Genomic DNA, 13,919 nt, shown 5'->3' with positions numbered 1-13,919 from the left:
GAGGGTGATTTAGAAGTTTGGATTAGAAACTGGATTTCTGAAAGAAGGCAGCGAGTGGTGGTTGATGGAAAATATTCAGCCTGGAGTCTGGTTACTAGTGGTGTGCCACAAGGATCTGTTTTGGGACCACTGTTACAAATGATTTAGACTCAGGCATAGGTGGATGGATTAGTAAATTTGCAGATGACACTAAAGTCGATGGAGTAGTGGACAGTTTGGAAGAATGTTACAGGTTGCAGGGGGACTTGGATAAACTGTAGAACTGGGCTGAGAAGTGGCAAATGGTGTTCAATGCAACTAAATGTGAGGTGATGCACTTTGGGAAGAATAACAGGAAGTCAGAGTACTAGGTCAATGGAAAGATTCTTGGTAGTGTGGATGTGCAGAGGGATCTTGGAGTCTATGTACATAGATCCCTGAAAGTTGCCACCCAGGTCGATAGTGCTGTTAAGAAGGCATACACTGTGTTAGGTTTCATTGGTAGAGGGACTGAGTTCCGGAGTCGCAATAATATGCTACAACTATACAAAACGCTAGTGCGGCCACACTTGGAATATTCTATATAGTTCTGGTTGCCATATTTCGGGAAGGATATGGAAGCATTGGAAAAGGTGCAGAGGAAATTTACCAGGATGTTGCCTGGTGTGGAGGGAAGGTCTTATGAGGAAAGGCTGAGAGACTTGGGTCTGTTCTCATTGGAAAAAAGAAGGCTAAATAAGATTTGATGGAGACATACAAGATGATCAAAGGATTAGATAGGGTAGACAGTGAAAATCTTTTTCTTAGGATGATGACGTCAGCGTGTACAAGGGGGCATAACTACAAATTGAGGGGTGATAGATTTAAGACAGATGTCAGAGTCAGGTTCTTTACTCAGAGTGGTAAGGGCGTGGAATGCCCTACCTGCCAATGTAGTCAACTCAGCCACATTAGGGAAATTTAAACAATCCTTGGATAAACACATGGATGATGAAGGGATATTGTAGGGGGACGAGCTGATAATAGTTCACAAGTCAGGGCAACATCGAGGGCTGAAGGGCCTGTTCTGCGCTGTATTGTTCTATGTTCTATGAATACGCAGATGTATTGACGCAGTGTACACTGTTGGGACGTTTGGGTGGAGCATAAAAAATGGCAAAGATATGTTTTGGCCAAAATTGTGGGGTGCATTCTAGATAATTCCACGTAATGGATGCAGCAATACACTACGTTCTGGCTGATCTGAAAGGTCTGTGGTGACTTGACAGAAACCACAATCAGAAAGTTTCAATACTTTGACATAACAAGACAGGCTCAGTCCAGGAGGTGGTCAGAAAGCTTTGTGTAAGAGATGACCACACTCAGTAACCTCCCCACACCACCCGCTGACCCCTGGAAATCTGAATCTGTCGATAGCGCTTGAACCATCTCAGAGAAATCTGGTAATGCCTTATGCGCTCGATCATTTTGTGATGCCTTTCGGCTGCCATGCTCTTTCCAATCTAAATCTATAAAGATTCACTGAAGTCACTTAGGGGATACTTTGGTTAAGGTTTGGCTTGGCTCAGAATACGAAGTTGATTTGATAGGCTTGATGGCCCCAAAAGATGGCAAAATGCAGAACAAGCAACAAGCTTAGCAAAATCAGTTGCAAACATAAGTTCACCCCTTGAGAGTACACAGTAACTACTGCATTGGCAGACCTATCTTCTGTTCCAAAATAAGACACTATTAGAACAAAGCAGTACCCATATATTGTAAAGGAAGAATTCATCTCTGGAAACTCCCTAATATATTTGAGAATGTCATTTGCAGCATGGAATAGTGTAAGATGGACCTAACCATAAGCTGGGCGATAAATGCTCTATCTACACGCATTCACATCACATGAGTGAATAAAAAATACTTGAATTGCTTCCATAAAGCATGCATTAAGGTCACACTTTCCACTCTCTGTACCCCTCTGCGTGACTACCTCAAAGTCACACAGTTTCAAGCCCTGGGTTTTTTCGACTCTCATGAACTGTGTTCTCGTTTAACCAGATTAAACCTGGCAACATTCAGGAAAATGCCAGCAGCACTAAGGGGCACATTCCTACAAATCGCTTGAACGGATCTCTTGAAAGTTAGCTTTGTTGGTTCCCATGGTATGAATGACAGCTGGGGCGCACATCAATCCCTGACATGTCACTCTGGAAAAATCCCACAGTTTGTTGTAATGACCAACTTAGTTGGCAGTTTTCCACTTTCAAAATAGAAGCAAATATTCTGGCCATGCAACATAGTTTATGCAATAGCACCTTGCCAGTCTGATAAATGAGGGCTAGTTTTACTTTTTTAAAGTTTCTTAGCAAAAGGCCCTCCACGGTGTGTGAAAAGGCACTGCAGTCTGTTATGTGCAACCTTGCCAATTGCCTTCAGAAAATCCACACAGAACAGACAATATCTGTAGACCATATTTTTCTAGAAACATCTCAAAAAGATTAGCTGGAGTAGTCAGATATGCTGTACACTTGGCAAGTCATTGCAAGCTTATATTTGCCCCAAATATACAGTTAGTCTGCACTTGATGATTAAAAATAGACAGGCAGGAGGCTGGAAGAACACAGCAAGCCAGGCAGCATCAGGAGGTGGAGAAGTCAATGTTTCGGGTGTAACCCTTCTTCAGGACTGGGGGGGTGAGTGATGATCAGAAACCAGTAGCTTCCCCAAAATGGGTCTAAACAGACAGCTCTGATGATATACCATTATTTACTTCTTAAATGATGAAGTGACATTTGAAATTTTACAATCTAAAGGAACTTTGAAAAATAATGGCTAATGCACCCACAATTACTTCATATGCTTCTTTTAAAACCTTGCTGCAGGCCCCATCAGATCTTCAAATGATCTTCATCTTCAAACTTGATCTTCAAATCCCCTCACCTTTCTATGGCCATTTTTAAATTTACATTGAAGAAAATAATTTTCTCCTCTTGATATCAATTACAAGCTTTTGAATTCTTTTATAGCTCTTCTAATCTTGCTGTATATTATTTTGGTTTTTGCCTTAATTTTCTAGTTAATATCAGGCCCCAGAAATTCTGAAAATTGGATGGAAAGTGGGGTCACTTAGCCACAATTCTCCTCAGCTTTACGAACATATAACGAAGAGAAAAGCTACACATAATTGTTGAAAGATCTTAAATGGGCCAGTCACGGTGCTATTCCCAAAAAAGGGGGAAACAATCACCTCACTAACAGCTTGTTTATGGCTGAGAAAATGTTTCTGAAAGCAAAAGTCATGAAAATATTATTAATCCATGGAGTGCAATATAAAAGTACTTTTTGTTCTGAAAATGCACTGCGATCTGGCAATAATTAGTGTAAAAAAAGAAAGATTTAGCAATGAAAGCAGAACGTTGTCAAAATGTATATCTGCTTCAGAGTTCTGAGGCAAACAGGATAGGTACTGGCCAATTAATCAGATGTCAGGTGTGCTCTTTTGGATCAAAATATTTCAGTGAACATTCAGTTGTCCTTTCATGATGGACGTAAAAGTCTCCATGGCATTACGCAGGAGAGACCAAGGTCATTTTCCATGTACCCTGAGCAAGATAAATGTTTCAACCTACTGAAGTTTTAAAACTATCTTGGAATATTTGATCGTTTATCTTCTTAATATCTGAGCAAACTACAGGTGTACAATTGGCTACTTTTTCATTTATTACAAAATAATCCACGTTTCAAACATATTGGTTGTGAAGTGCTTTGAGGCATTCCAAGGGTTGTGAAACGCAAAATAGAAGGAGAAATTGCATTTCTCCTAAATCTTGAAAGGCTGGATATAGAAGAAGGTGTCTGAAGTTTATCCTGGAATTGAAAAATGATCCTGATTATAACATCAATGTACATTAAAATTGATTAATTGCATTAATTTGATCATGAAGGTATAAGCAACAGTTCTATGTTTCCAAGCTTTCATCTTCCTCTCACCATTTTTTCTTGACAAAGGTCTATGCAAGCACATAGCCTCATTACTGAACAGACTTGGTCAGTGCACAGGAGTATAGGAGTTGAGAGGCCATGTTACAGCTGTATATCTTTCCCTGCTATGGGAAAGATGTTGTGAAACTTGAAAGGGTTCGGAAACAATTTACATGGATGTTGCCTAGGTTAGATGGTTTGAGCAATAGGGAGGGGCTGCATAGGCTGGGGCTATTTTTCTTGGAGTGTCAGAGGCTAAGGGATGACGTTATAGAGGTTTAGAAAATCATGTGGGGCATAGGATGAATAGTCAAGGTCTTTTTCCCAGGATAGGGGAATCCAAAGCTAAAACTGAGAGGGGAAAGATACTAAAGGGATCTAAGGAGCAATGTTTTCACAAAGGGTGGTGCGTGTATGGAATGAGCTGTCAGAGGAAGGGGTGGAGGCTGGTACAGTAACAACATTTAAAAGGCATCTTGGTGGGTACATTAATAGAAAGGATTTAGAGGGATATGGGCCAAGTGCTGGCAAATGGGACTAGATTAATTTAAGATGAGTTGGACTGAAGGATCTGTTTCTGTGTTGTACAACTCTATGACTCTGAGTAATTGATCCCTTCAACTTTCAGCTTTGACCATGTAATTCCAGAGGGCAGGGTAAGTTAGGATAGATTTGTACATACACTGTTGCCATTCATGATCTGGAGTGACCTCCTAATTTCTTTCAAGCTACTAATTGCCATGGGATCCCCATTCATTTTGCCTGTTACTTCCAGGAGGCGATTTTTTCCAACAGTAATGGCTGTGCTTCCCTGAACCCTGAACAGATTCACTGGTGCCAAGTCTGGATTTCTATTTGCTACATGAAAATTCCTTAATTGGCACACAGTTGCAATAACTATTTTCTGAGCTGCATATCAATAATGCAGCTTGTTAACTTCCTGACAAGTGCAAAAATATTATATTTCAGACTGAACTTTAAACCCATTGTTACAGATTGTGCTGGCTTGATAAGAACTATGTTTCAGAGACATTTATTTATGGTTTTTAGAACACAAGTAGTCTTCATCCTGCCTCAGACCATTTGTTGCTAAAACCATTCGTCCTTGCTTTTATAACCAACAGACTAGACCATTCCAATGATCTCCACAGTGGCCTCCCATTTCTCCCCCTTATTAACTTCACTTTATTAAAAATACCAGTGAACTGGTGGGCTGACTCATGCTTACTCCTGTTTACCCTGCATTGAGTCTTGGCCCATCAATGTCTCAAATTTAAACTTTACGTCCTCATATTCAACTCCTTCTGCGCATCAGCCCATCCCAATTCCCTAACCTCCTCCAACCCTTCAAAGCTCAAAGAACTCTCTTTTTTTCCCCCAGCTCTGGCCTCTTCCTCCTCCTCTATTTCCTTCTGAAGAAGGGTCACAGGACCTGAAACAGTAACTCTGATTTCTTTACATAGATGTAGCCAAACCTGCTGAGGTTTTCCAGCAATTTCTGTTTTGGTCTTTGTTTCTGATTTCCAGCATCCGCAGTTCTTTCATGTTTTTCTTTCCTTCATCCCATTGTTGCTGGCCATTTCAATCACTTCTCAAACGCCAAGCCGTGGAATTCCTCCTTTAAACCTCTCTCACTTTTGCCCAAACTTGGTGGTTTGTGTCATGAACATGACTACACATCCTGAGGAACAGGATGGTAGTTGCAGGATGGTTACCAGGACTTTCTGGAATCTTAACCATAAGTCATAGAAGCAGAAGTAGGCCATTCAGCCCATCAAGTCTGCTCTGCCATTCAATTACATCATGGCTGATCAGATAATCTTCAACTCCCCTTTCCTGCCTCTCCTCTGCAATTCTTGGTTGCCTTACTGATCTGTTGGAGAGCACGATCAGAATACCCAGTACAAGATCAGAAAGCCAAGAAATACATGCACACATAATTTTCATTCATTGAATACTGAGCTTCCACTCTCGGACAACGTAAATGAGACCGCCCTGGTGTAAGAGGTCTCTGCTACCTTTTTCCTGATAATTGTCCTAAAGGATGTGATATTCCCCAGAGGTGAAGACTGAGCAAATGGGCTCCAATCACCTTCAATGTGTTAGATTTTGATTATCTTTGAGTTATAATTAAAATAAATTATGCCATATGCCTGGATAACCAGCAATCATTCTTTTATGTGACTGTTGTAAAATGTTTACTTGTTTTTCTTAACCCATTAGAACCTGAGAATTAACAGAATTCCTGAACTTGCAATGGAACCTTCATGTCTGGCCAACTATTTTACTGTAAAACAGTGAATTGGCAGATAAGTTACCAGTACTGTAGTCTATAACAGTTTGATGTTTCTATTAATTCAGTACAGAAACCTGCATCTCGTAAAGTTCCAAAACAGTAGAGAATTTTGAAGGGTTCCAAATGACATACAGTAATTGTATGACCCTTACATTTTCACCCAAGTTCCAATTAATTCAAATTTACTCTGTTCCTGTTCTCCTTCCATGTGGCAACTTTCCTGATAGTAGTTTGAGACGTTCTCTTAACATTGAACAGATTGCCAAACCCTCAGGTGCTGATGGGAAGGTGGATTATGATACGGTGTGTTATGTTACCAATAAAAGAAATAAGATGGGTTAGTAATATCAACATGAATGGGTAATTGCATAACAGGGATCCAATTGAATTACCTTATGGCTAAAATCTATTATCAGTCATTTTTGAAGGCAGCTATGGACCAATACCAAAGACTGATAAATCCAGTGCTTCCCCCAAACTCAGGGTCGGTGAAAACAGTCCTGTACACCAGACCTCATAAAGAAATGTGTGTGGATTATCAATGTGCAGAGAGAAGACCTTATTAGATCAATTTACTGGAGTACTGGGAGAGGCAACCCTGGACTCCATTTATGTTATAATAAAACAGCAGCTGCAAACTATATTCATGCTGAACTCTTTACACTTTCTGGGGGCGGGTGAATGGTGAAGAACTGAAGCGGCTTTAAGAATCTGTGCCAAAAGACATCGACTTTCTTTGGCATTATCTGTGACATAAATGAGAGTTTTGCCCATTTTTGTCCTGAATCTTACTTCAAGTTTCCATTGAGCTCTCGGCGAAATCTTCCCAGGCCCTGAATGAGGTTGCCTTCGGTGAGAAGTTTGAGAAAATTGGGTGAGATGTCAAGCTTTCTGTCACTGAGATTGATGAGTTGCAGTTGCAGTTTCCAACAAAGTTCTGGATATTGAGATAAGATTTTCATAGGCGAGTGGTGAGAGGCCTGTTCACTGAGACTGTTGCTCATTAGCGCCCTCATTATTACTTAACCTGACCTCATTATTCACTCTCTCTTTCTCCCACTTGCTGGATAGAAATAAGATGCTGAAAGCCTTGAGCTGGAGGTCAGAGTGGATAACTCACGACCCTAGTTCTCCATTTGCTCCTCTGCACTACCGTTCCCTCAAGTTTTCTTTCCAGCTGTGTAGCTCTACGCTGTCCCTTGTGTGTGAGGCAGTGAATTCCATGCATGGAACATTGGAGTGACTGCCCGTGCACACAGCCGTGCAGCTGAGAGGGAGTGTCGCTTTGGGCTGCCATCTTGGAGGGTTGGCACTAATGTTTTAGGACTCACTCCTTGGCAGCAGCTGCATACATCCCACATTCACAATCACTGGTATCTGTCTGTCAGCTTCTTGGCATCATCATGGCACACCTCTGATCCACTTGCATTGCACTTCTAGACAGCCATGCTGCACTTTGGAACACACCAGCAACTTTTATTGAAATGTTGCTGCAAGGACGACATATGTTCAATAACAGACACCCAGCTCACCAATTGGACCCGGTGGACACTCTTTTTGTACATACCTGGACATTGACAGCATCTCTGCCTTGCCTTGCCTTTTAGTGCTTCAGTTCCCCTTCAGCACACTTTAAGGTTCACAATATTCTATTTCATCCTGCGGTTCTGTGCATACACAAACCCAGGCAGCTTCTTGTGCTTATAAAGGTCAGGCTTCCACCTCATCGCAGTCCAGCTCTGCGGGCTATAGACAGTCCTGCTGCAAGAAGACAGGGGATTCAGGGAGTGTCAGACAAGGAGTTGCACAGAGACCAGTCGGGGGTCTGATCAGTCATCACTTCGGGCTGTCCTTCCATGTCCCTGAACTTAGGGAAGGTGCCAGTAGGCTGGAAGATTGCAAGCATTACAACCTTGCTCAAGAAAGGCTATGGATAAGCCCAGTAATTACAGATTAGTCATTTACCTCAGTGGTGGGAAAGCTTTTAGAAATATTTATTCTGGAGAGAATTAATAGTCACATGGAAAATTATGGATTAATTAGGAAGAGTCAGGATGGATTTCTGAAGGGGAAATCATATCTGACTAACCTGCTGGAATATTTAGACCAGGAACAGAAAGGTTCGATGAGGGTAATGCTGATGTGATGTACATGACTTCCAGATAGTGCCACACAACACTGTACTTTGAGGAAAGTTATAGTAAAATAGAACAAACATTGCTGGAGATCTGAAACAAAACAGAAATAGGCAGTAAAAAGTTTGACTTTATGATACAAGACAGGTCTTTCTGTGTGTTCTGACTGAGGATCATGGACCCAAAATGTTAACTCTGTCTTGTACCATAAAGGTAGAAGGTTGTTGTTCAGACCAGCGGTGGGCTGCAAAGGTCACTGCTGGGTCCACTGTTGTTCATCATTTATATAAATGATTTGGAGGTATGGTTAGTAAGTTTGCGGATGACACCAAAATGGGTAGTATAATGGATAGCGAAGAAGGTTATCTCAGAATATGACAGGATCTAGATCAACTGGACCAAGGGTCTGAGGGATAACAGATGGAATTTAATTTAGATAAATGCAGTGTATTGCATTTTGGTAAAACAAACCAGGGCAGGGCTTACACGTTTAATAGCAGGGTCCTGGGGAGTATAGTTGAACAGAGAGACCTAGGAGTTCTGGTATATAGTTTTTTGAGAATGGCATCACAAGTAGATAGGATAGTGGAGAAGACATTTGGCATGCTCATCTTCATTGGTCAGAGCATTGAATACAGAAGTTGGGATGTCATGTTATGGCTATGTAAGACATTGGTGAGGTTACATTTCAGGTACTGCATACAATTCTGCTCATCCTTCTATAAAAAGGATGTTATTAAAATGGAAAGGATGCAAAAAAGATTTATAAGAATATTACTGAGACTGGAGGGTTTGAATTATCGGGGCGAGGTTGGACAGACTGGGACTTTTTTCTCTGGTGCATAGGAGGCTGAGGGTGACATTATAGAAGTTTATAAAATCATGAGAAACATAGGTAAGGTGAATAGCCAAAATCTTTTCCCTAAGGTAGGGAAGTCCAAAACTAGAGGGTATAGGTTTAAGGTGAGAGGGGAAAGATGTGAATGGGATTTGAGGGGCAATCTTTTCACACACAGGGTGGTGTGTGTATATGGAATGAGCTGCCAGAGGGAGTGGTAGAGGTGAGTACAATTACAACATTTAAAAGACATTTGGACTGGCATATAGATGGGAAAAGGTTAGAGGGATATGGGCCAAAGGCAGGCAAATGGGACTGGTTTAGTTTAGGGATCCTGGTTGGCATGGCCACTTTGGGCTAAAGAATCTGCTGTATGACTCTATAAATCTATAACTTAGCATTGGTGGAGACCAAACGCAGATAATGTTTCAAGTTTGGTGACCTTTCTTTGCGTTCTGATGAAGGATCACTGGACCCAAAACATTAACTTTGTTTTCTCTCCACAAACGCTGCTAGATTTGCTGAGGTTCTCCAGCAATTTCTTTTATTTTTGTGAGGAAAGTTAGAGGTCATGGTATACAAGGGTCTGAGAATAGCTAGAGAGTGGAGAGCGCAGCATGGAGGGATGGTGGAGGCAGGTTTAATTGAGACATCCAACAGGACCTTGGATGAGCATCTGGATAGAAATAAAGGACAAAGGTAAGGGGAAAAAGCAGGGAATTGGCAGTAGGTAGTTAGGCTCATTTGAAGACACGGTACAGACGTTTTGGCCGAATGGCCTCCTTTTGTGTCTTGACAATTCAATGATTCAGTGAAGTGAATCAAATGGTGGGCCAGGGCCATTTCTGGGCATCAACTTGGTTAGAGACAAAACAAAATTGTAGATGTTGCAATCCAAAGTAGACAGGCAGGAGACTGGAAGAATACAGCAAGGCAGGTAGCATCAGGAGGTGGAGAAATCGACATTTTGGGTGTAACCCATCTTCAGGACTGGGAGTGAGTGTGGGGAGAGCTGCAGATAAAGGGAATGGCAGGGGCAGGGTGGTGAAGTGGGGATAGGTGAGGACAGGCAGAGGGTACGACCTGGTTGGTGAATGGGGGGAGTGAATCCGGTTGGTGGCAGGGAACAGTGGAAGGGATGGGGAGGGTCTGGGAAGAGAATCGGGGAATGGGAAGGGACATAATTTGAAACTGAAGAACTGAATGTTGAGTGTTCCAGGCTATAGGCTGCCCAGGTGGAAGATGAGGTGCTGTTCCTCCAATTTGTGTTGTGGTTTGTTGTGGCACTGGAGGAGACCAAGGATGGTCATGTTGGAAAGGGAGTGGTTAGGGGAATTAAAATGGGCAGTGACTGGGAGGTCGGCTCATGCGGGTCTGGCTGTGGTGCTCAGTGAACCGTTCCCTAAGCTTACACTCAGTTTCCCCGATGTAAAGAAGACTGCATCGGGAGCACCTGAGGCAATAATCTAGGTTGGAGGAGAGGCCGGTGAACCTCTGTCTCACCTGGAAGGACTGTTTTGGGCCTTGGATGGATGTGAGTGGGCTTGTGTACCAGCAGATTTTACATCTTTTACGGTTGCAGGGGAAGCTACCTGAGGGTTCATGGGGGTTGGTGGGGAGAGTGGCACAAACCAAGGACTGTCAAAGGGTCCTTGCAGAGGCAGAGATGTGGGAGGATGGGAAGATGTTCTTGGTGGTGGGATCTAGTTGGAGTTGGCAGAAGTGTTCAGTATCTCAGCCGGACCTGCATGGCCGACCAGACCTCCAGTCACCGCCCATTTTAATTCCCCTAACCCTTTCCTTTCCAACATGACCATTCTTGGCCTCCTCCAATGCCACAATGAACCACACCGCAAATTGGAGGAATAGCACCTCATCTTCCACCTGGGCAGCCTACAGCCTGGAGGACTCAACACTGAGTTCTTCAATTTCAAATAACTTCCCTTCCCATCTCCTGATTCCCTTCCCAGTCCCTCCCCATTTCTTCCACTGGTTCCTGCCACCAACCGGATTCAATCCTCCCATTGACCAACCTGGTCATACCTTCTGCCTGACTTCACCTATCTCCACTTCACCACGCTGCCTCTTCCACTCCCTTTATCTGCAGCTTCCCCTACACACCCATCCCAAGTACTGAAGAAGGGTTATACCTGAAATATCGACTTCTCCACCTCATGATGCTGCCTGTTTACTGTGTTCTGCCACCTCCTGCCTGTCTGTTCCTAGGTATCAGCAGAATGAAACTTGGGATCGTATCAGAGGATACTGAGCCATGGGGAGGTGGGGTTTCTCAATGCTAGGGATTGGAGGTGGTAACATGGAGACAAAAACAGTGAAAGGGGAAAATCCGCCATATAAGAGAGGACTCGGGAGTGCATGGGAGGAAATAACTGTTGCAAAAGTGATGGGGAGGTGAGTTATGAGCAGTCACCCCACCAGGGCCTCAAAGCTGACAGCATGCATCACAATGGTGGGCAATCCCAGTGACCCTAAGAGTAACAGCCTTGTTGAACTTTTACAAAACTAAGTCCTACCAAGGGGATCTGTGTGTGGAACCTCTGATTTGTCCACCCACAAATGTATCAAGGCTATTACCAATGACATCTGTACCAGATCATACTTTTTCATCTTATTGCACAACAATTAGGTCAATGCTGCAGCCTTTGCAGTCCTCTTTGGCAATATACCAGGCTTCTCCAAGGTGCAGGGGAATATGGACTGTACACAATTCACATTGAGATGGCTATATCATAACAAAGTGGAGTTCATCAATAGAAAATGTTTCCATTCTGTCAATGTGCAGATCTCCCTGATCTCGTTGCCACATCTTTGAAATTTGCATCCAGTTCTCTGGGGGCTGCTATAAAACCTATAGCCTTGAGAGCTTTCATATTCTTATTGTGTGTGAGAGTCCAGATACCTTCCAAAGCTAGCAACTGAGAGACAAGGGCTACCCTCTGTGATCATGACCCGATTACTCCATTACGCAACCCTCATTACACTAGCAGAGTCTGTAAGAAGACACTGACTTTTTTGAATTGAAACTGTGAATAATTATCATTTTCATTTAAACCCAGATGATATATCTCTCCAATTCCCACAAACACCTTAAAGTGGTCATCTCCCTATGTGGCTAATGGAGTACAATCGGAGGAAGTGTGAGACCATCAACTTTGGATACAGAATTGTTTTCCTTTAATTAGTTCATGGGATGAGTGTTACTGGCCAGGCTAGCATTTATTGTCAATCCTTAATTGCCCTGGAGATGGGTGGTGGTGAGCAGTCTTCCTGAATCCCTGGGGTGTAGGTACACCCACAGTCCCGTTAGGAAGGGAGTTCCAGGATTTTGCAGTTGCAATAGTGAAGGAATATCAATTTAGTTGTATGTCAGAATGGTGTGTGACTTGAGGTGAACTTGCAGGTGACAGCATTCCATGGATCTGCTGCCCTTGTCCTTCCAGTTGGTAGAGATTATGAGTTTGGAAGGTGATGTCAAAACAGGCTTGGTGTGTCACTGCAGTGGATGGCACACATTGCTGCTACTGTGTAACAGTGGTGAAGGTGGTGGATGGGTGTTAGCCAAGTAGAATGCTTTGTCTTAGATGGCACTGAGCTTCTCGAATGCTGTTCAAACTGCACCAGTTCAGGTAAATGGGGAATATTCCATCATACTCCTGCTTTGTGCCTTATGGATAGGCTCTGGGGGAAAAGGAGGTAAGCTACTCGCTGTGTAATTCCTAAGCCTCTGACTTGCTCTTGTAGCTACAATATTTATATGGCAGATTTATTTCGGTTTCTGATTATTGGTAACCTCCAGGATGTTGATAGTGAGGTATTCAGTGATGGGAATGCCACTGAACATCAAGGGACAACGGTTAGACACTTTCTTGTTAAGATGATCATTGATTGGTACTTGTGTGGCATGGAAGTTATTTGTCATTTGTTAGCCCAAGCCTGGATGTTGCCAGTTCTTACTGCTCAAGGAGACTGGAAATGTGCAATTAGTAGTGAACATCCTCTCTTCTGACCTTATGATATGATGGAGGGAAAGTCATTGATGAAGAAATTGATAATAGTTAGGCCAAGGACACTATTCTGAGGAACTCCCGCAGTGATGTCATTGGACTGAGATGATTGATCTCTATCAATCAATACAGTCTTCTTTTGAACTAGATCTGACTCCAACTAGTGGAGAGTTATCCACCTGATTCCCAACTGACTCCAGTTTTGCTTGTGTTTCTTGATGCCACAGTTGGTTAAATGCTGCCTTGATATCAAGTGCAGTCACTTTCATCTGACCTTTGAATTTCACCTCTTTTGCCCATGCTTGGCTCAGGTTTGTAGGGGTGTCAGGAGCTCAGTGACCCTGCAAGAACCCAAACTGAGGGACAGTGAGCAGTCTATTTCTTTACGTGTATCACTTGATAGCATTGGCAACACTCTTTTCCATTTCCTTGCTGATGATCAAGAGTACGGTTGGATTTGTTCCTTTTTTTTGTTTGTGAGTTGTTCATATCTGGGCAATTTTCCACCATGTCTGGTCAAGACCGATGCTGTAGGTGTACTGGAAAATGTTGTCTCGTGGTGCAGCTAGCTCTGGAGCATTCAGCATTATTGCTGGAATGTTGTCAGGGCCAATAACCTTTGAAGCATACAGTGCCTTCAACCGTGAAGAGATGGACTTGATTGAAACTGCATACGACTG

This window comes from Hemiscyllium ocellatum, chromosome 28, assembly GCF_020745735.1.
Source record: "Hemiscyllium ocellatum isolate sHemOce1 chromosome 28, sHemOce1.pat.X.cur, whole genome shotgun sequence".
Taxonomy (NCBI): domain Eukaryota; kingdom Metazoa; phylum Chordata; class Chondrichthyes; order Orectolobiformes; family Hemiscylliidae; genus Hemiscyllium; species Hemiscyllium ocellatum.
The sequence above is the reverse complement of the archived record's forward strand: the minus strand, read 5'-3'. Positions refer to the sequence as shown.